This window comes from Hippocampus guttulatus, chromosome 22 (assembly GCF_054856545.1).
Source record: "Hippocampus guttulatus isolate MCC_2025c chromosome 22, RoL_Hgut_1.0, whole genome shotgun sequence".
In the NCBI taxonomy this organism is placed as follows: domain Eukaryota; kingdom Metazoa; phylum Chordata; class Actinopteri; order Syngnathiformes; family Syngnathidae; genus Hippocampus; species Hippocampus guttulatus.
In genome coordinates, this window is record NC_141282.1 from 571,283 (window position 1) to 591,267 (window position 19,985).

General features: G+C 42.4%; 2 long non-coding RNA genes across 4 annotated transcripts; both read right to left on the reverse strand.

The window, feature by feature from the left end:
* Positions 1-8,083: 8,083 nt before the first annotated feature.
* On the reverse strand, positions 8,084-10,491 carry LOC147185901 (uncharacterized). 3 transcript variants are annotated; one of them, XR_015099183.1, is made up of 4 exons: positions 10,134-10,491; positions 8,518-8,721; positions 8,397-8,438; positions 8,084-8,331 (listed from the first exon to the last, which is right to left on the reverse strand). It is a non-coding gene; the product is annotated as an uncharacterized LOC147185901 (long non-coding RNA). The 3 variants fall into 3 exon arrangements; XR_015099182.1 differs by having other exon boundaries at positions 9,723-10,490; XR_015099184.1 differs by lacking the exon at positions 10,134-10,491 and adding an exon at positions 9,493-9,674.
* Positions 10,492-15,123: 4,632 nt separating this feature from the next.
* Positions 15,124-15,910, reverse strand: LOC147185902 (uncharacterized). The gene is made up of 3 exons (XR_015099181.1): positions 15,718-15,910; positions 15,597-15,638; positions 15,124-15,531 (listed from the first exon to the last, which is right to left on the reverse strand). It is a non-coding gene; the product is annotated as an uncharacterized LOC147185902 (long non-coding RNA).
* Positions 15,911-19,985: the final 4,075 nt, after the last annotated feature.

Sequence of the window (19,985 nt, forward strand, 5' to 3'; positions counted from 1 at the left end):
ATCTTGGGATTTTTTTTTTCTGTGAAAGTTTCAAGTAGTGTGTACATTGAAGACACTTCATCTTTCGCATAATCTTGAGTATAAAGTGCCAATTTTGTAGGCAAATAGGGAATGGTATTTCAACAAAAATTGTAAAATTTTGTTGATAAAATGAATGGTTTTAAGGCTTTAAAATCTCTAAAACCCATTAGCCTCTGGGGGCTTCGCCCCCTGGACCCTCATCCAGGGTGTTGCCCCTGGACCCCGCTGGAGGTCTGCAGCCCCCAGACCCCCGGCTGATTTTCAGATTTTTTCATCATGAGCCACTCTCATCCCTGTGTACACGAAACACTGTTTTTTACAACAGCCAACTGACTGACATCCCGTCCTGCTGATGGAAACGTGTGGCTATGATGCAAATCCAGAAATGTTCAAATGTTATTTATTTATTTATTTATTTATTCTACACATTTTTACAGCATTGGAAAACGTTAAGAATGTTTGTTGCAAAGTTGTCCTCTTACAGAAATCACACTACGACAAAAAATATATTTCCCTTCCCCATCTTTTTAAATGTTCAAACATTTATTTCTGTGTTTCAATTCTTTCTCGAGTCCAAGTCATTTTCCATTAGAAAAACCTCATAGAATGCCAATGAAGAAAAAAATAATAAAGTATGGAGGCTGAAACAATGATGATGTCTGCATGAATGCACACATTTTCTTACTCAGTGTGGAAGTTGGCCCTTTTTATTGCAACAGAAAGCTCAGCTTGGTCAACTCTCAGGAAAATCGAACTTTTAGTTTTTCTGAGTGGCAATGGGTCGACACGTAAGTCACTAGATTCTTCTGCCATCTGGTGGAAAAATATTTCTTTGGTTACTGGCTGCAGGGTGCTGGAAAATGGGGATATGAACAAATCTCTTCATTTTGTGGGTAAATTATGATAAAAGTATGTTTCACGACTGATGAAAATATTTTTAAAATTGAATAGAATTTTTTACAGACAACGGGTGCGGTGGTCACGAGTGCAAAGAAGCAAGCGATTCACAACATATTTATATCATCAGAAAGGAGGTACCAAAACTCATGGTGAGGCATCAGGACTTTCATTTCTCTTAAACCGATTTTTAGCTTTTATCAACTGGTGCCTTACTATGTCTGTGCGTCTCTACAAGGTCTCCAGAAGGGAATGTTCCAATTTTAAGTGATGATTGCTTCACGAATGCCAAGCTACACTGCAGGCATGGGAAAGTTATACAGAATGACTAAACATGGCCAGAATACACACTTCATTCCCCCTCTCGGACTCGAAAGAGTCCGACACCTGAAATGATTTAAATGAAGGTATCAGCGGCATCATTGTTGCAGGCAGCTGGCGCAACATCAAGCAAGGGTTGTGTGAAAAGATTGGACGTTATCATCTTATTAATAGAACAAGAAACAAAAGCACGCAACAATGACCACATGTTGATCATTAAGGGTTGTCCCTGTCCATGTTGTGTCAGATGTCCGCTGGGACGGGATCATGGAGTAATCCACGAAAGTGTTAGAAGTCTGAGCGGGAATGTCATGGTGAGGCTTGTTTATCCTACATTTGCTCAAATCGTCACATAGAACCTTCCTGTCAGATTTTATTCAAATGGAGTCATGTTGTTTGTGTAAACGTTGTTATACTCAGGGGCTGGAAAGAAGGAGGTTATCATCAGATTAAAAATTACTCAGGAAAAGAATATCGGAAAAGATGGTTAAAAATCATCTACGACATTTTGATATTGAAGTGAAATCATGTCTCGATTAGCTGAGCCGTTTTCTACATTGGAATCACTGCCATCCAAAAGTAACAGCAGAGGGTACACTCCATTCACTTGAGATGTCGTGGGCGCACCAGCCGTAGTGATAAATTGGATAAGCGGAGCTGCCATACAGGAAACACAGCAACATCCACACAATGTCATGATAGCTGAAAAAAAATTGTCAGCGAGATTAAGACATAACACACCAATTCTTTAACGTGACAAAGGTCTTACCCCACTACTCTGATGGCAAGGGCGTGTTCACACCAGATTGATCCGGTTCAGCGTGCGTAACCCTCAGGGTGCATTTGAACAGCACTGCTCACCAAACATTGCACACGCTCCACTGGCCTCAGCCAAGAGCACATTGACCGCTATGCGGTCCCGTAACACCATCAGAGAGGTGGCTGTCAATTGTTTTGCTTCTGATAGCCAAAAAGGCTTCCTCAGTATAATTTGCAAGCTTCTGGACACTGCAGTGGAGGTAGTTGATCCTGTCAACACATTTATTCGTGGATCCCCACCGTGCAGCAACCTGGTGAACCAATTTTCCCCAGGGTTCTGTCCTGGGTCCCCTCCTTTTCATCATCTACCTTCTTCCCCTTGGCAATATTTTTCGCAATTTTGGCATACACTTTCACTGCTTCGCGGATGACACCCAGCTCTACCTCTCCAGCAAACCCGACGCCTCCCTCCCACCCTCATTCCTCTCTCACTGTCTCTCAGAAATCAAATCTTGGTTCACCCATAATTTCCTCAAGCTTAAGAGCAATAAAACAGAACTCCTCCTCGTCTGTACCAAATCTACTCTACACAAAGCCGACAGTTTTTCCCTCAAAATTGATAATTCCACTGTATCTCCTTCCCCCCAGGTGAAGAGCCTGGGTGTCATCCTTGACAGCTCACTATCCTTTCACTCCTACATCAATAACATTACCCGGTCCGCTCGTTTCCACCTTCGTAATATCAACCGTCTCCGTCCCTCACTCACTCCTCACACCACTGCTATCATTGTTCACAGTCTCGTCACCTCCCGTATCAACTACTGCAATTCACTTCTCTTCTGTGTCAATCACAAATTCCTCCATAAACATCAACTTGTTCAGAATTCAGCAGTCCGGATCATCACAAGAACCCCCTCCTTCAATCATATCACCCCCATCCTCCGACAGCTCCACTGGCTCCCTGTCAAATTTAGAATTTATTTCCAATTACTTCTCTATACATTCAAAGCCATCCATATCCTTGCCCCCCCCCTATCTGTCAGATCTTCAAATTTCCATTCCCTCTCACTCACTCAGGTGCTCATCCTCCCTCCACCTTTCTCTCCCCTCTGCCCGTCTCAGTACAATGGGGTGCAGAGCCTTCAGCCGCTCTGCCCCCAAACTCTGCAACTCACTTCCACTCAATATTCGTAATATTGACTCTCTTTCCATATTCAAAACCCAGCTCAAAACCCACCTATTCAGACTCGCATAGCCATCTTAAATCTTTCTCTTCTTTGTTTATAATTTTATCTGTGGTTTTATTATTTGCTATTGGTTGTAAAGTGTCCTTGAGTGTTGTGAAAGGCGCTTGCAAATGAAATGTATTATTATTTTTATTATTGTTTATACTCATCTGGTACGCCACGAGGAACTCCAACTGCACCAATGTCAGTGGAATCTCAAACCCTCTCGGAGGCGCCACGTCGGTACAGGAGAAGGCCTTTCTCCGTCATCGACAATAGCGTAGCCCCATGTGTATCCTCTGCTGTGAACGGAAACATAGTCATTGGAAAAAAGCAGTGGCACCAATGAGCAAACACCTGTGGCATCCCTGAAAGCAGAGCTTCTCAATTATTTTTCCTTACACTATAACTCCATAACTCCCCCTTTAAAAAACATTTTAAAAAAAGAACAAGAAAAACTCTCTGCCGCGATAATCGTCATTTGCCTATAAAATTGTAGTACACTTCCGCATTACATCGAAACCTGACTAACATTAAAGACCAAAAGAAAGAAATACACTCCAACTCATCGCGAAGAATAATTATATTACCAGTGGTTTTTTTGACTGCAACAGAAAAGAACCGAAACACATCAACACAACACCAAACAAAAATTAAGTAAAATAAATAGATAAATAAATAAATCCTTGTCTCATTTTTTGAACTCTTCCACCGTTTGGAAAACTAAAATAAATAAATCAATACACAATAATGCATTCAAATTCAGTTCAGCGACATTAACTCAGGAGCACAATACATAAAACACTTCGCCCTCCAAAACGAAAATGAATAAAACATTTTGTGCTTTTTTTTTTTTTTTTTTTTTACACTCAAGATCGTCGAGATCACTGGTGTCAAAGTCAAGGCCCGGGGCCCAGATCCGGCCGACCACATCATTTTATGTGGCCCGCGAAAGCAAATCATGTGTGTCAACTTCCATGATCCTTGCTAAAACGTGCACCAAAATGTCAAATTGTTATGTATAATAAATAATGTTGAGATTTTTGTGATAATTTTGTTACCCTATTAAAAATCACTCAAACAACAATTGAACAAACTATCATAGTTGACTGGTTTCAAAACTGGTATTCCATCAATTAGTTGTGTACAAGTAATATTATATAAACATTTAAGATGTCCTTTATTTGTCCCACACTGGGGAAATTTACAGCCTACAGCAGCAAGAATGTGGATAGAAAGAAGAAAGAAGAAAGAAGAAAAAACAAACAAACACCGTTCAATTAAGTGCAATATAAATACAAAATGGATAAATCGCAGTGCTGTTTACAATTGTATTTAATCAGTTTCACGGTTGTACCGGGCCATCGAAGGAAAGATGTAGCCCCAAAGCGGCCCGCAACAAAAATCTGCCTGACACCCTTGGCCCAGATCAGTGAGCAAAGTGTAGACTATCATTCAAAAATACATTCCCTTTCTCATGTGCTAAAAGTGAACAAAAATACCAGAAAAAGAAGATCAGTGCAGTTGTCCATATGTTAGTATGGCCATATAACAGGAAATGGGGACATGCAAGCCTTCGATATTCTAGCATGTCGACAGAAACACATCCTAAATGAGGTTGGTGTCTTGAAACTTCTTCCGCCAGCCGTTTGATGTTTCCACTAACTAAAATACTGTACCCATTGCGTACCGGACTTTTGCGCTTATCTTCTTCTGTGGATGTTCCTATCGAGATGACCATTTTACAATGCAAGGCAATCGGTATGGTCAGCAACACTTCAGAGAGTTACAATGTTTCCTTTTCATGCTTCGAATCAGAACCCCGTCTGGTCTGCTGGAACCATCATTATGACCTGCTGTGAAGAAGCAAAATCGTCCTCCGGCATTTTCTTTTAACCTTTCTGACATATAATCAGCCAAATTAGCTATTACAACCAAATTATATGATTATATGATTATATATACAGTGAAACTCTTCTACAACGAAATCCTGTTTGCAGCAAGAAATTTTCCACAACAGGGGTTTCTTCACTGTAGCAAATTTGATCTCAGATGTAAACACACACACACACACAAACACACCCACACAAACGTATGTGTACTCTTTATTTTTATTTCATTAGTGCATAAGTATGAGCACACACTTATTTGACACTTCATATTGTCAGTGTAGAAAGAAAAAAGGAAAGAGATTGCGAAATTTACGATCAGCATTCACTTTCACTTCCATCAATTTCTTGGATAATGTATTTTATTTTGCTTCCTCCGTCTTTCATTTTGATCACTTTTACCCCTCTCTTCCAGCATCAGAGCTCTTCTTGTCTTAGCTGCTTGACATCCAAAAGTCCGTTTTGTAGCCATTTTAGCAATGCAACGTCCATGCTTACGCTAACTGGAGCGCTTCTCTCTCATTAGCGCTCTAGTTAGCGTAAGGTTTTAGCAGAATAACAAGTAAAGCACTTTCGAGGAAAATGCTTTACTTGTAATATGAGGAAACGTTCGTTTATTTGAATGTCCGTCGAGCCATAAGCAATTTACTCTGAGCAGTGAATCGGATGTATTCCACTCTATCCTCTACGGATCTAGCTTCAGTACCTACACACATAGACAGTGAGGTCCCTCTTGGCCAATCGGAGGCCAGGATGATGCTCGGGAAGCCAATGGCAGAGCAGCTATGAGTATGTTGTGTTCAGGACACTTGCAGCTGTGACCGAAATAAACATCGTTCACGATGTAAACCAGTGTGGCGATTGCTGCTTCGTTGTAGTGAAAGTCTTTGCGAGGCTGGAGCAGAGGAAATGATTTCATACAACGCAACAGGGTTTTTTTTCATCGTATGGGGCAGTAGAATGGGAATGATGTTAATGCATGAAGATGTTTTCACATTAGGGGGTATTTTCGCCCATGTAGGTTTTATTCTAGAGGAGTTTCACTGTGTATGTACTGTATATAGATATATATATAATTTAACTAAATCAATGCATAGTTTCCTGTGCCTCACATGCCGAAACCCAGGATTGAACGAGGGACCTTCAGTCCAGCGTTCTCCCAACTGAGCTATTTCGGCCTCTTGTGGAGTTATCTAAGACCTTTTCACCAGTCAATTAATAGGATCTTATCGGCCAAAACATGACAGCAAGTCACAGGACACCTCGGAGTAGAGTAATCTCAACAAAGAAGCAATTCCTGTGCCTCGCATGCCGAAACCACGGGCCTTCAGATCTTCAATCTAACGCTCTCCCAACTGAGCTATTTCAGCCTCTTGTGGAGTTAACTTAGCCCTTTTCCCCAGTAAATTAATGGGATATTCTTGGGCCAAAAGGAAGAGTGAGTCAAACAACTCACTGTCGTACAGTCATTGCAACAAAGAATAGAATTCTGTGCCTTACTTGCCAAAACATGGGATTGAACCAGCAATTTTCAGAGATTCAGTCTAACACTCTCCTAATTCAGCTATTTCGGCCGCTTGTGGAGCTAACTAACTAGGTTTTAACCAGTCAATTAATCAGATCTTATCGGCCAACATCAGCGAGTCACAGGACACATCGTAGTAAAATAATCACAACAAAGAAATCATTTCCGTGCCTGAAATGCCAAAACCCGGGGTTGAATGAGGGACCTTTAGATCAGGGGTGGCCAACCAGTCAGAGACGAAGAGCCAATTTTTTTACTGAGTTACTGCAAAGAGCCACACCATAACCTTCCTCGCGCACGCGCAACACACACACGCGCAACACACACACACACACACACACACACACACACACACACACACATACACTTTTTTGTCCAAAGATTGACTTTTGAAGCGACCAACTTCTCACGAACCCGCAAGCATACACACACACACACGCGCACGTGCAAGCATACACACACACGCACACAAAGACGCGAGCACGCAACGCACTCATGCTGGTGCCCATCACTAATATAATCATCATCATCAAAAATGTTCACATTTTGGCAACCATATTTTTGGAAAATGTTATTCAATAAATGCCATTTTTTCCAAAGACAACGTCTGTTTTTCATTGCTCATAACATGTACTCTTAAAGTCTGAAAAACGTGCCAAAAATGCAAAATATTGCTTTTTAAATAAAGAAATGCAATTAATATTATGTCGAATTTAGTTCACCCTTTTGATCCGGCCCTCCATAATATTTTCTGGTTCTCATGTGGCCCTATGCAAAAAATAATTGCCCACCCCTGAACATGGGCCCGCGCTGCTGACTGCTACTGCGCATCCCCACTCTGTGCACGAATATGAACACAGCTTTAATAACCTCACTGTTAAAACGCAATAAAGACCCAACGGCGACCATCCAATTATCGCCCTGAAATCAGACCTGTTTAAAAGTTACGGAAAGCGATGCTCCTCGTTCTACCTGACCTTCATTTCCTACACACAACAAACATCCTGTCCCAGTAAGCTTTTGAGACAGAAACCATCACCGCTGTCATCTGTGGCGCAGGTGCCATGGCGACCGCTTCCTGTGGAAAGACCAGCAGAGACACAAACGATATCACGCACACCAACACTCACACTGAAATAGCTGAAGTCACTTTTAACTCATGCTCACAAAATAAATACCGATAGGCTTGCTAAATGATGTGGGATTTTTTTTTTAATGTGTGGGTTGACTCTCATTCATCCAGGTCATGGCGAAAGTTGAATCGAGGCAACTGAATTCTTCTGTATTGTTGATTTTTTTTTTCAAAATGGCTTTCTATGATTTGAACAATTTGTAATCATGGTGATTTGATGTCTTCTTTGTATTTTATTCATGACTTATTAGTTTCCCTGGATGTAGAATCTTGGGGGACTCTTTTGAATCATCCAAAAAATAAGGAAGCAACAGCCTTTTAAAAAATGTTCTTTTATTGAATTTTTGTTGATTAAATGATGCATTTTATAGCTCACTGACATGTAAAAAGTGGCATGTTCTCACACAAGCACAGCAGCAAGAGGAAGATGGTGGCGCTGTGCTGGCTACTTCGGTGCCCCGAACCACAGGCCCAGTGTCATGACACAGTTGATGGCGAGTGTCTTGGCGAAGACGAGGCGGAGGGCGAGGACGGCAAGGGACAGGAGGTTCACCTTCTCGTCTGCCGGCGACATGCACATTTAGCTCAGCCCAACAAGCTGCGCCTCTCGCATGTTCAATACTAACCTGGCACCAATGCGTCCTGGCACTGCCCTTGTCCACTGTCACCTGTGGCGGCAAAACAGGAAGCAGATGTGAGGTGGTGACTCCACTAAGATGACTGGAGGCCTTGCCTGACCATCCTCACCTTCCTCGCACGTGTCGTCATGTCCTGTTAGCAGTGCCACCTGGTTGTATAACGAGTCGTCCGATATTCGCACAGGGCGAGACTCCTCGAACATGTGACCTTTTCCCGCCTTCTCCGTGGCATTGCGTTGGCTGAAGCCGGTGGCGAGACATGCCGTCAGGTTGCTGGCCTCAAGTTTGTAGAAGGATGGCTCAAAGTCCTCCCCTAAAACATGAGGAAGTTGTGCCATAAGTTTTCATGACTATAATGTGGAATATAAATGATCAAATCCAAGTGGCTCCCCTCACTCCTTTTAAAATCAAGGCAGTCAAAGGACTTTCCGAAGCAGAAATTGACTTGCTGGGGTGTATGAGATTGGTGCACGCCAAGTGCATTAATGTAGCTGCAAGCTCTCCCGTTGCGGATGATATATTCGGCGGGGCATTTGACGTGGGCAATTGGAGAGCACCTTGCAACCCTGTTCGTGCATCCATGGGGACCAAAATCAAGAACCGCAATTTTTTCTTCAGTGTTTGGTTTCTATTTTTAGTTTAGCACTAAATTAATCTGGAAAAAAAACAACCATTTAGATTTTTTTTCCAGTGATCCACTTTGGGTTATGGTGCTTACTTGTAGTTTGGAAGAAACTTGCTGGTTCCTGACATGTCTAATATGCAACAATAGCTTTCATATTAAGTTCGCGACAGAGCTTGGGAAAGTTTCACACAAAGCATGTCAAATGTAACGAGCAAATCCCCAAATTTCATTTAATTGAGCTGCCAAATAGACTTAGCCATTTTTCCACTCACCAGGCTCAACACTGAATCTGGTACCACATCCAAACATCGACTACACATTCAAACAATGTGAGGCTCAAACAAAACAAAAAATAATAATCTGAACCAGTTAAATTTCTGTGTCAGATTTTAATGAAAACAAAACTAAGTAATTATCTTCCCACCCCCCCCCCCACCCCCCCAAAAAAATCCCACTTACAGGTTTCCACCGTCAATCTGGATCCACTTCCAAAAAGTAACCTGTCGGATCCTATCACACATTAGTTGCTTCCTTTACAAGAACCTCCTGAGATCTGTTTTGAATTTGCAAACCTCAACAGGCTTCACGGTGTAAAAAATGCACCCAAAAAAATTATTTTATCTTGTTTTATCTCATCTTATTGAGGTAGTGACACAATTTAGGTCGCGATACATAAAAGCCAAACTTACGAATCTCCACAGTCAGTCTGGTACCGCTTCCGAAATGTAATCTCTGAGCTCCTGACACACATCAGTTGGTCCCTCAGCAAAAACCAGAAGAGAAACTTTGACAAGAACACAATCGAAATCCTTATGGGGAGGCACAGCTCAGGTGGTATCCTGGTCGTTTTCCAGTCTGAAGGTCTTGGTTCCAATTCTGACCTCGAGTGACTATGCCCGGGAGTCCTTGACCAAAACACTAAAGCCTCAACTTGGTCCTGATGCTTGTGAGGATTGTTCAAGTGCTTTGAGTGCCTTTAAAAGCACAATACAGGCAAAATACCATTTGCCATTTACCTTCATTTTTCCATGCACAAATAAAATGTATTGTCAGCGTTCCAATTATCTGCTCGTTCCAGCTGCATGTATGGGAAAATTTACCAATTGCGACACTCAAACGAGTTTCACAACAGTGGTCCGCCTCTTCACAGTGTCATTCCCCAGGGCAAGGTTCTTCTTCCGCAAGACTTTCATATCATCCATGTTGACTGGACACCCTTCTCCAAGTGTCTGTGATGTCTTAAATCATGTTATTTGCATCAAAAAAGCACATGGCACTTGAGGCAATAAAAAGGAAGATTCGTGGCAGAAGCAAGCAGCTGAACCTTTCCCCGAAAAACAGAGTAGAGAAAGAAAAACAAGTATTCACGAACAATTATGTCAAAAAAAGAGGTGGAAAATACAAGCTACCGAATATATTAAGATCATCCTGATTTCCACTGTCATTCTTGTCCCGCCCCCGAAGACAATCTTGAAGCCTGCAGCAGCCTTCTTGCAACAACATCCACAGTGACACAAAGCTGCAACCATATTGGCCACGCCCACCACCTCTGGCTTCACTCTGCTGGCATCATGTTGCCTCTCTTCAAAGTTTCGCCCAAAAGTCACTCACATCTATTTTAATGTTACCAGGTGGTCAGAAGTAATGGTAAAAATGACTGGAAAATGATACAGGATCCGACATTAACGGTGGCCCAATGGCCTTATGGCCCTGGACCAGTACGCCACTGTTGTCGGGCCACCACCGACAATCTAGATGTGGGCTCGGTCGTCAAGTACAAATTTCATGAATATTAAACTGAAATTCTTGCTTTTAAACAAAATAATGTATGATTTGAAAATTTAATTTTTAGCCGTCTGGCGAGGCAATGAAACTGTTTTGAAAGCAAAGGATCTTTTGGGCTTTCAAAAGTAAAAACTTGTCTTGTTTGGGGTTCACAGAGAATTTTTGCTACTACTTTTGAACATGGATTCTTTATTCAAAAGTAGGTGGCCACAATAAACAACCAAAACATATTATGCTGGTGCGTGCTAAATTATTTCCCACAACAATATGTATTGGCTTGAACAAGAAATAAGCTCAGAAAAAATATTTTTTATCCGGATCTGTACTTTAATCACAGTCACAGCAAGCTAACCTGCCTGGCCACAAGGAGTCAGAAAAAAAAAAAACAATACTGTACATAGAACAAAAAAGCGCTTGTGAAGTAGAGGTAAGATCGGGCCAAAAAAACTCAGCCTGACCCGACCCAGCCCGCTGGTATTTCAACCCGACCCGGCCTGAGCCCGACCAATTAACTTGATTTGCAGGCCTGAGCCCGAATCAAACCCGACGTTTCCTATTTTATTTGTGATGACTCGGGAGGAGGAGGGGTGATTTGAAATCACCCCTCCTCCTCCCGACAGGCTTGAATTTGTGTTCACAAATTCAATTTGTGATAACAAATTCAAGCCTGTCTTTTGTCACGAAATCTAAGTTAAACAAGTCTGTATAAATATTTACATCTTTTAAGCATGTATTTCTCTTTCTGCAGAAGGTACATTAACCGACAATTTTCCATCATTGACGGATTTTCTTTTTAAGAGTTGTCGGAAAAATTTAAGACCGTCCATCATTTTGACGGTTTGAAAATTGGGCCATTAACCACAGCAGCAGTACGTCCTTAAGAATCTTGCGCGGCACTGAGAGAGAGAGAAGCAGAGAGACAAAGAAAAACAATGATGGCTGGATACAAAGACAGGAAGGAGTTCTTTGAATTGTCATTGCAAGAGTTTAGTACAGTACGTGTTGTGATGAGGCAACTTCTGTTTTTTTGTGAACCACGGTCTCTCGTGGCCAAAACTATTGATGGCCTCGAAAAAAAAAAAAAGTCAACGAGAGAGAACCGGACCCGACCCGAACCCGAAGCAATGATTGACATTTCAGGCCCGGGTCGGGTCGGGCTCGGGCTCGGGCCGACCGATCTTACCTCTATTGTGAAGGCAAGGTACAAGAGAACAATGAGAATACACAAACGAAATATCACAAGTCCAATAACGTTCAAACAAATATCAAGATCGCTAAAAAATAATATTGACAACGAGAGCGACTATGAAAGGCGCCAAACGTTTACAGTTTTCTGCTTTCCGTCTCGCCGAGTGGCAGCTCGCCACATGCTTGAATGTCGGCGAGTATCAAAAGTGACAGGGAGCAAGTGCACCTGCATATCGAGATGATTATGTCCATATTTCCGTTATTATTAGCTGTAAATGAGTCTGATTAAAATCAAGACAAGACAGAGTTGACGTTCACGCGCACCACAGTGCGCTGCTCCGCCTCACAGCAATACACGACCTCCATTGTGCATGTGTGATGTCACTACTTCAGAAAGGCCCTGCCCCTCTGCAACTAAGTCAGCGTTTATGCACACTGCGAGTGCAGACATGAGTCGGGCGCTTGTATGTGTGCTGACGGCTGCTTGGAGCCTGGGTGAGGTCGAGATGTGAAGTCACTGCCGCTTTCCACTGAGGTCTGATTGCTTTTGTTGCCTTTTTGTGACAGGAATCAGCGGCCAGACAGTGCACCAGCCAGAACCGGAAGTCCCCGCCGTCGAGGGTGAAACAGTGACGCTGGACTGCAGCTATGACAGAGCGGCGTACTCCATCTTCTGGTACAAACAAGAAGTGAACTCATTGCCTGACTCCATCCTGAGCACATCTCAGTTCGGTCAGGGCAAGAAGGGAGAAAAGTACGGTGAAAGGTTTCGCTGCAGCATGGATGCCACCGCTCGGCAAGCTCCTTTGCATATCGAACGCGTGAAGCCCAGCGACTCGGGAGTCTTCTTCTGCGCCCTGCAGCCCACGCTGACACATTCACTGGCGTGGCTGCACAAAAACACCTCCACCCGCCTCATCTCATGAGTGACATTGGGGGCGTGGCCTCACCGGAGTAGATTGGTCTCACTGTAGCAAGAGCTGCAACTCAGTGTGACAAGAGGTTCGCTCCTACCGTGCTCGGGGATGCTCTTGTCTAGTTTTTTACTTCACTCTGCTCTGTAGTGTGTCTGATATCTGTCTGCTCTTTTAGGTTATCCCATCCGATACGACATGTAGTTTTCTTCTGGTATTATCACATTTCTTATCTTCATTTCTCTTCTTATGTTATGTTGACAGTGCAGCTCAGACGTCAATTAGGAGGCCAATGACAGCTGACGCTGCTCTCCAGTGCAATGGCAGCCTACTTGGCAATGAAGCTGCAATAAAATGACAAAAGTAGCGAAACGACATCAAACTCCATCGACATATTGCACATGTACAATCCAAATGCAGAGGACTATCTACATGAATCCCTCAGGCCGCTGTCACAGACTGAGTCCGCCGCTGTTGTATAATCACGTGACCACAATGAGCCAATACAATAGTTTGTTTCCAGGAAGAGATTTTTTTTTTCTTGATCGGAATCTGATGTATTTGAATTTCGTTCGTATTAAAATAGAAGCAGCAAAAATAAAATACAGCCTTATTCTCTTTGTAGTCAGGAAAGAGTCTAATCACAGTTGGAATTTTGATTTTTATTCCTAAAATTAAAATAGCACGAGACAAAAAAAAATGGCCGGTAAATTTGTTTTGGATTCCCGACAAATTTTCTGGTCCGTGTCTCCCGTTTTTTTTTGTTTTTGAAAAAAGAGAAACGATTTCATCTGCGACCGTGTGCATCCTGACGACACCGAAGGGCATTACAATACATTAGAAGTGAAAAATGGCCAAGACACAGTGACAGTGAAGCACAAGTATCAAAATAATTTCAGGACAAAAAAAACCAACAGTAATTCATCACTGCCAAGCTTATTGCACACAAAACAAAATAAAAAAAAGCAGAAAAAAAGCTTTTGTCCATTTTCTGAGGCCCATCAAAACTTTAAACCATAATTTCATAAAGTCCACGAGACTGGGACAAAAAAAACCTTAATATTGGATAGTTTTCACACCCGTGTTCCATACACACCCTGCATCCCGCCCCAAGACACCTGAGACAGGCGTATTCTCTTCAGTTTAGAAAAGAGACAGTTGGTTGTTCCACATATAACATTCAAAGAATTAACTCCAGATCAATTGGATAAACAATGCCATCTGTTGTTGTTCCATTGTACAGTAGCTGCATGTCAGGAGAGAGGAATTGTGGGAGTGACTGCCCACCGCAATGGCGGATTGGTTGAGGAAGGTCAAACATTGCAAACTCAGTGATTGAATCAATTCAAGTGCAGCTGTTTTGTGAGTGTTTTTGAGTAAATTATATCTATTCTATCAGACACCGTAAAAAGATGAGAGTATATATGATAGCTGCTCCATGTACAAGGCTGTTTGAAAGTGTCTCATCTGCTCATTTCAGCTTCATCTCTTGCTGACTGATCTTATGTTCCGTTGAGATGTTAGTCAAGTGTCAGGAGGTCAATGTGTGATGTGACTCTAAGATCAACAGTGATTTTGTGATCACATATCCTGGCATGAACAACAATAAAAATGTTGTCTGGTTTCCTCCACACCACTGACGCAAGAGGATGCAAGTTGTACCAGAGCATTCCTGATATCCACGACAAAGCTCAGGCATGGAAAATGATCAAGAGGTCAATCGCGGCCAGCGCTGCTGACTGTTACTGCGCATCAAGTGACAAAAACAAAAATCCAATCGATCCCCACTCTGCTCAGCTTTGATGAGCTTACTGTTAAAATCCCAATAAAGACCACACTATGACCATCCAGTGATAGCCCACTGTCCTGCAATTAGACCTGCTTAAAAGTTACGGAAAGCAATGCACCTCGTTCTACCTGACCTGCATTTCCTACACACAACAAGCATCCTGTCCCAGTCAGCTTTTGAGACAGAAACCATCACCGCTGTCATCTGTGGCGCAGGTGCCATGGCGACCGCTTCCTGTGGAAAGAGCAGCAGACACGCACACCAACGCTCACATAGAAATAGCGCAAGTCATTTTTAACTCATGATCACAAAATAAATACTGATAGGCTTGCTAAATGATGTGGGATTTTTTTTAATGGGTGGGTTGACTCTCATTCATCCAGGTCATGACAAAAGTCGATTCTTCTATTTTTTTCTTGTTTTTTTTTTTAATGGCTGTCTTCTATTTGAACTATTTGTTTTCATGCTGATTTGATGTATTCTTTGTTTTGTATTTATTACTTATTAGTTTCTCTGGATATAGAATCTTGGGGGACTCTTTTGAATCATCCAAAAAATAAGGAAGCAACAGCCTTTTAAAAAATGTTCTTTCATTGAATTTTTGTTGATTAGATGATGCATTTCATAGCTCACTGACATGTAAAAAGTGGCATGTTCTAACACAAGCACAGCAGCAAGAGGAAGAAAGATGGTGGCGCCGCGTTGGCTACTCCGGTACGCCGAACCACAGGCCCAGTGTCATGACACAGTTGTTGTCGAGCGTCTTGGTGAAGAAGAGGCGGAGGGTGAGGACGGCAAGGGACAGGACGTTCACCTTCTCATCTGCCGGCGACATGCACATTTAGCTCTGCCCGACAGATTGAGCCTCTCACACGTTCGATACGAACCTGGCACCAATGCATCCTGGCACTGGCCTTGTCCACTGTCACCTGTGGCGGCAAAACAGGAAGCAGATGTGAGGTGGTGACTCCACTAAGATGACGAGAGGCCTCGCCTGACCCTCCTCACCTTCATCACATGTGTCGTTATGTGCGGTTGTGAGCAGTGCCACTTGGTTGTATAAGGAGTCATCTGATATTTGCACAGGACGAGACTCCTCGAACATGTGTCCATTTTCCGGCTTCTCAGTGGCATTGTGTCGGCTGAAGCCGGTGGCGAGACATGCCGTCAGGTTGCTGTCCTCAAGTTTTTAGAAGGATGGCTCAAATTCCTCCCCTAAAACATGAGGAAGGTGTGCCATAAGTTTTCATGACTATAATGTGGAATATAAATGATCAAATCCAAGTGGCTCCCCTCACTCCTTTTAAAATCAAGGCAGTCAAAGGACTTTGTCGAAGTAGAAATTGACTCGCTGGGGTGCACGAGATTGGTGCACGCCAAGTGCATTCATTGAGCTGCAAGCTCTCCCCTTGCAGATGATATATTTGACCGGGCATTTGACGGCCGGGCTTCTGATGTGGGCAATTGGAGAGCACCTTGCAACCCTGTTCGTGCATCCATAGGGACAAAAATCATGAACGGCTATTTTTTTTCAGTGTTTGGTTTCTATTTTTAGTTTAGCACTAAATGAATCTGGAAATAAAACAATCATTTATGTTATGAGCATCAAAAAAGATGGGTAAAATTTTTCATCATGTTGCCATAGCACTTGAGGCAATAAAAAGGAAGATTCGTGGCAGAAGCAAGCAGGTGAACCTTTCCCCAAAAAACAGCGTGGAGGAAGAAAAACAAGTATTCACGGACAATGATGTCAATACAAGAGGTGGAAAATACAAGCTACTGAATATATTAAGATCATCCTGATTTCCACTGTCATGCTCGTCCCGCCCCCGAAGACAATCTTGAAGCCTGCAGCAACCTTCTTGCAACAATGCTGGCTTCACAATGCTGGCATCATGTTGCCTCTCTTCAAAGTTCCTCTCAAAAGGCATTCACATCTATTTTAATGTTACCAGGTGGTCCGAAGTAATGGTACAAACTACTGGAAAATGATACAGGATCCGACATTAACGGTGGCCCAATGGCCTTATGGCCCTGGACCAGTACGCCACTGTTGTCGGGTCACCACCGACAAGCCGAAATTTAATGAATATGAAACTGAAATTCTTGCTTTTAAACAAAATAATGTATGGTTTGAACATTGAGTTTTTAGAAGTCAGGCGAGGCAATCAAGCTATCTCGAAAGCAAGGGATCTTTGGGCTCTAGTCAGTCAAAAGTTGAATTTTCAGTGAAAGATTCATTGTTCAAAAGTAGGTGGCCACAATAAACAACCATGTACAGTACTTCCTTTTTCCATAGTCATTAAATCCCTTAAAACTCATTATCAATTTGGTATTTGCCACCTACAAAAATCCAATCACTATACTTGGTTCAACACATTCAGGTTCAGAGCAGTTTGATTTGATCGGTCCTTATTGGACATAAGCCGAATTTTGACACTTTGCCCGTAATAACAGGAACAGGTGTGTCTTACCTGGTTATAGTGGAGCGCTCCTTGGTTACTGCCTGAGTCTGAAGGTCCTGAAACCGGTGTCAGTCTTTTTCCAGAGAGATCCTGTTCGTGACGCCATTTGTTGAGGAATGGGAGTTGTCAATTTGCTCTTGGCCCTCCTTGGACACAGGTTCTTTTATCTCTCTATAAGGTGGAAGAAGACCCAACACCACGTCGTCTTTTCTTCAGTTTATCACAACGCAACACGAATCGATTCGGGCTCCTGTGAGTCTCAGATTTCATCAGGAAGCCCCGAGCAACTACAGTCACACGTATATATAGGCATAGTATGTTAATTATGTTAATTAGGGGCGAGCAGTCCTTCCCCTTATGTAAAAATCAGAGACAAAGAAGGTCAAGCAAAGTTCGATCTTGACATGATGACAAAGTATAGACCACTGCTGCTGGTCCACAAATCTTGAGATTAGGGTTCCTCTTCGAAGGCACTTGACAGCCTTCAGGGACTTTTATGAGGTGGTGGAGGCAAGAAAACCCTCGGGGGGCTGTTAATTAACCAAGGGGAAATAGGATCTAAACTTCACACTACATTCTTTGTTTTAAGTACTTCAGCAGATGTTCAGGACAGAGACTAGTATCAATAGTTCTCATAGCAAGGTGAAATTCCTCAACAATGTTCTACTTCTAGCGGAATAATTCCTTAACGTCAACCAAGACAGAAAATGCAGAAAAGCTAAAACAGCCGAGACAGTACAGGGAAGCAGTGGGAAGTTTCATATACTTATCTACATGTACAAGACCAGAAATCAATTACTGTATGTTGTCAGCAATCTATCTCAGCATTTCAGTGAACCAACTGTGGAGCATTGGAATACAGTAAAACATGTATTCAGATTTAAAAGAACAACAAAACCAGCGACAAAACAAGGGTTGAGGGAATTTGCGATGCGGATCTGTGGAGGGTGTTGAAATGTGAATGTGTTGTGTTATGCAATTTTGTTGTTTTACCCAGTGAGCTAACAGCGTTGGGGGTGTTGGAGATTCATGTTATGTGTAGCGCTCTTGCTCACTGCTTTTGTTGTGGAGAAGCATGCCGGATGTACATATGAACAAAACCTCCGCTTTCAGTTAGCAGACGCTATGCTCATGGCCACGGTTCGTGTTAATAATAATAATACATTTTATTTATAAGCGCCTTTCTGGACACCCAAGGACACTTTACAATAACAAAAAACACAAAACAATACGGGTTGAGCAGCGGCAGCCAAAACGCGCCAGCGTTCACTCAACCCAGAAGTCAGAAAGAAATCACAAGGGAGGGAGAGGGGGAGAAAAAAAAAACACGCTCGAACTACCCTCATTTTGAGGATAATTTGAATTAGGCATAAAAACAAAAACCTCCTGCACAAGCATATGACAGTGGTCACAAGACATAAACAATGAAGACGTTGAAACAAGGGAGTGTATGAAGGAGGGGGTGATGGTGGGGGACTAGCTTCCGTGCATACTTTCATCAGGGGAAGGTCGAGATAGCAGATGTTGTTTTGGTAGCAGGCTGCCCAAGAATTTAAGACAGCCTGGAGTCCGTGGCTTATGTCTCTTTAGTGGCGTCGATCAACCAAATCCGTGATTTCAGTCAATATTTGAGCACGGGTTCCAGTTTCTCCAAGTTCTTGACCATCTTGCAGAGACGCTCCAAAACCGCAACAGTTTGTGGTTGAGCACAGTCTGAGTCTGAGTGTTGGACATCCGCACTTTGCCATCCTTAGACCGGCAGCCTCTTCACTTCCAATAGAGCCGCTCCCGTCGGTTGTGTTGCACCGTGCTGCCAAGTTGTTTTGGCAATAGAATAAATATGCCTGAACTGATCATCTAAACGTGTCTTACTATTACACGAGTTTACCGGCCATTCTTCGTGATTCGCACCTCCTTAACAGCACTTAGAAACGCCCGACTCATGTCTGCACTCGTAGTCTGCACGAATGCCGACTTGTTCTGAACAGTGACATTCACAATCACAATCAATCAAGTCGTGCATTGCTCTGATTGACGCCCTGCGTCGCAGCACCGCACTGTGGTTCGTCATTATCTTGATTTGAATCCAACCAATTGACATATAATAAAGTAAATACGTATTTAATCAGTACAACATTGTTGAACGCAATTTTATGGACATTTGTGTGAAGTAAATAAACTGAATTTAAAAGTAACATTTGAGTCCACACCGTTTAATTGAAGAACTCAAGCTGAAATAACTGCTTTGGAATACAGTAAAACAAAATCACCGCACATTTAAGGTTAACTCAACAAACCAAACTGTTAATTTCACCCAAATAAAACAGCCAGGGGAAAAGAAAACACAACAACAACCAAAGAGAAACCAAACATGCATCCGTCCGTCCATTTCCGATTCGCTTTTTCTCACAAGGGCCACATTTTTTATTACGGTACTTTTTTTGAAACAAGCGCAAAGGTAAAAATTCTGATTTTATTATGCCTTTTATTTTGAAATACAATACAAAACAATACATGCTGATTTATATAGCGCTTTCACAACAGCGGCAGCTATAACAAAGCGCTTAACAAAACAGTTAACATCAAGTAAAATAATAAACACAACACACGGACAGTCGTGCAGTCCTAACCACTTTTCCGTCACACGCTTTGTTGTTTGAAGCAGCTTGAGATGAAAATTAATTAATTTGTCAATTTATTCATTTATTTTGAATGAGGTGACATTTTAGTGATTGATGGAGAGTTCACATTAACTTTATTTTCTGTTTCAACATTAGAACGCTTCTTGGTGCTATTCTGAGAGAGCTTTCA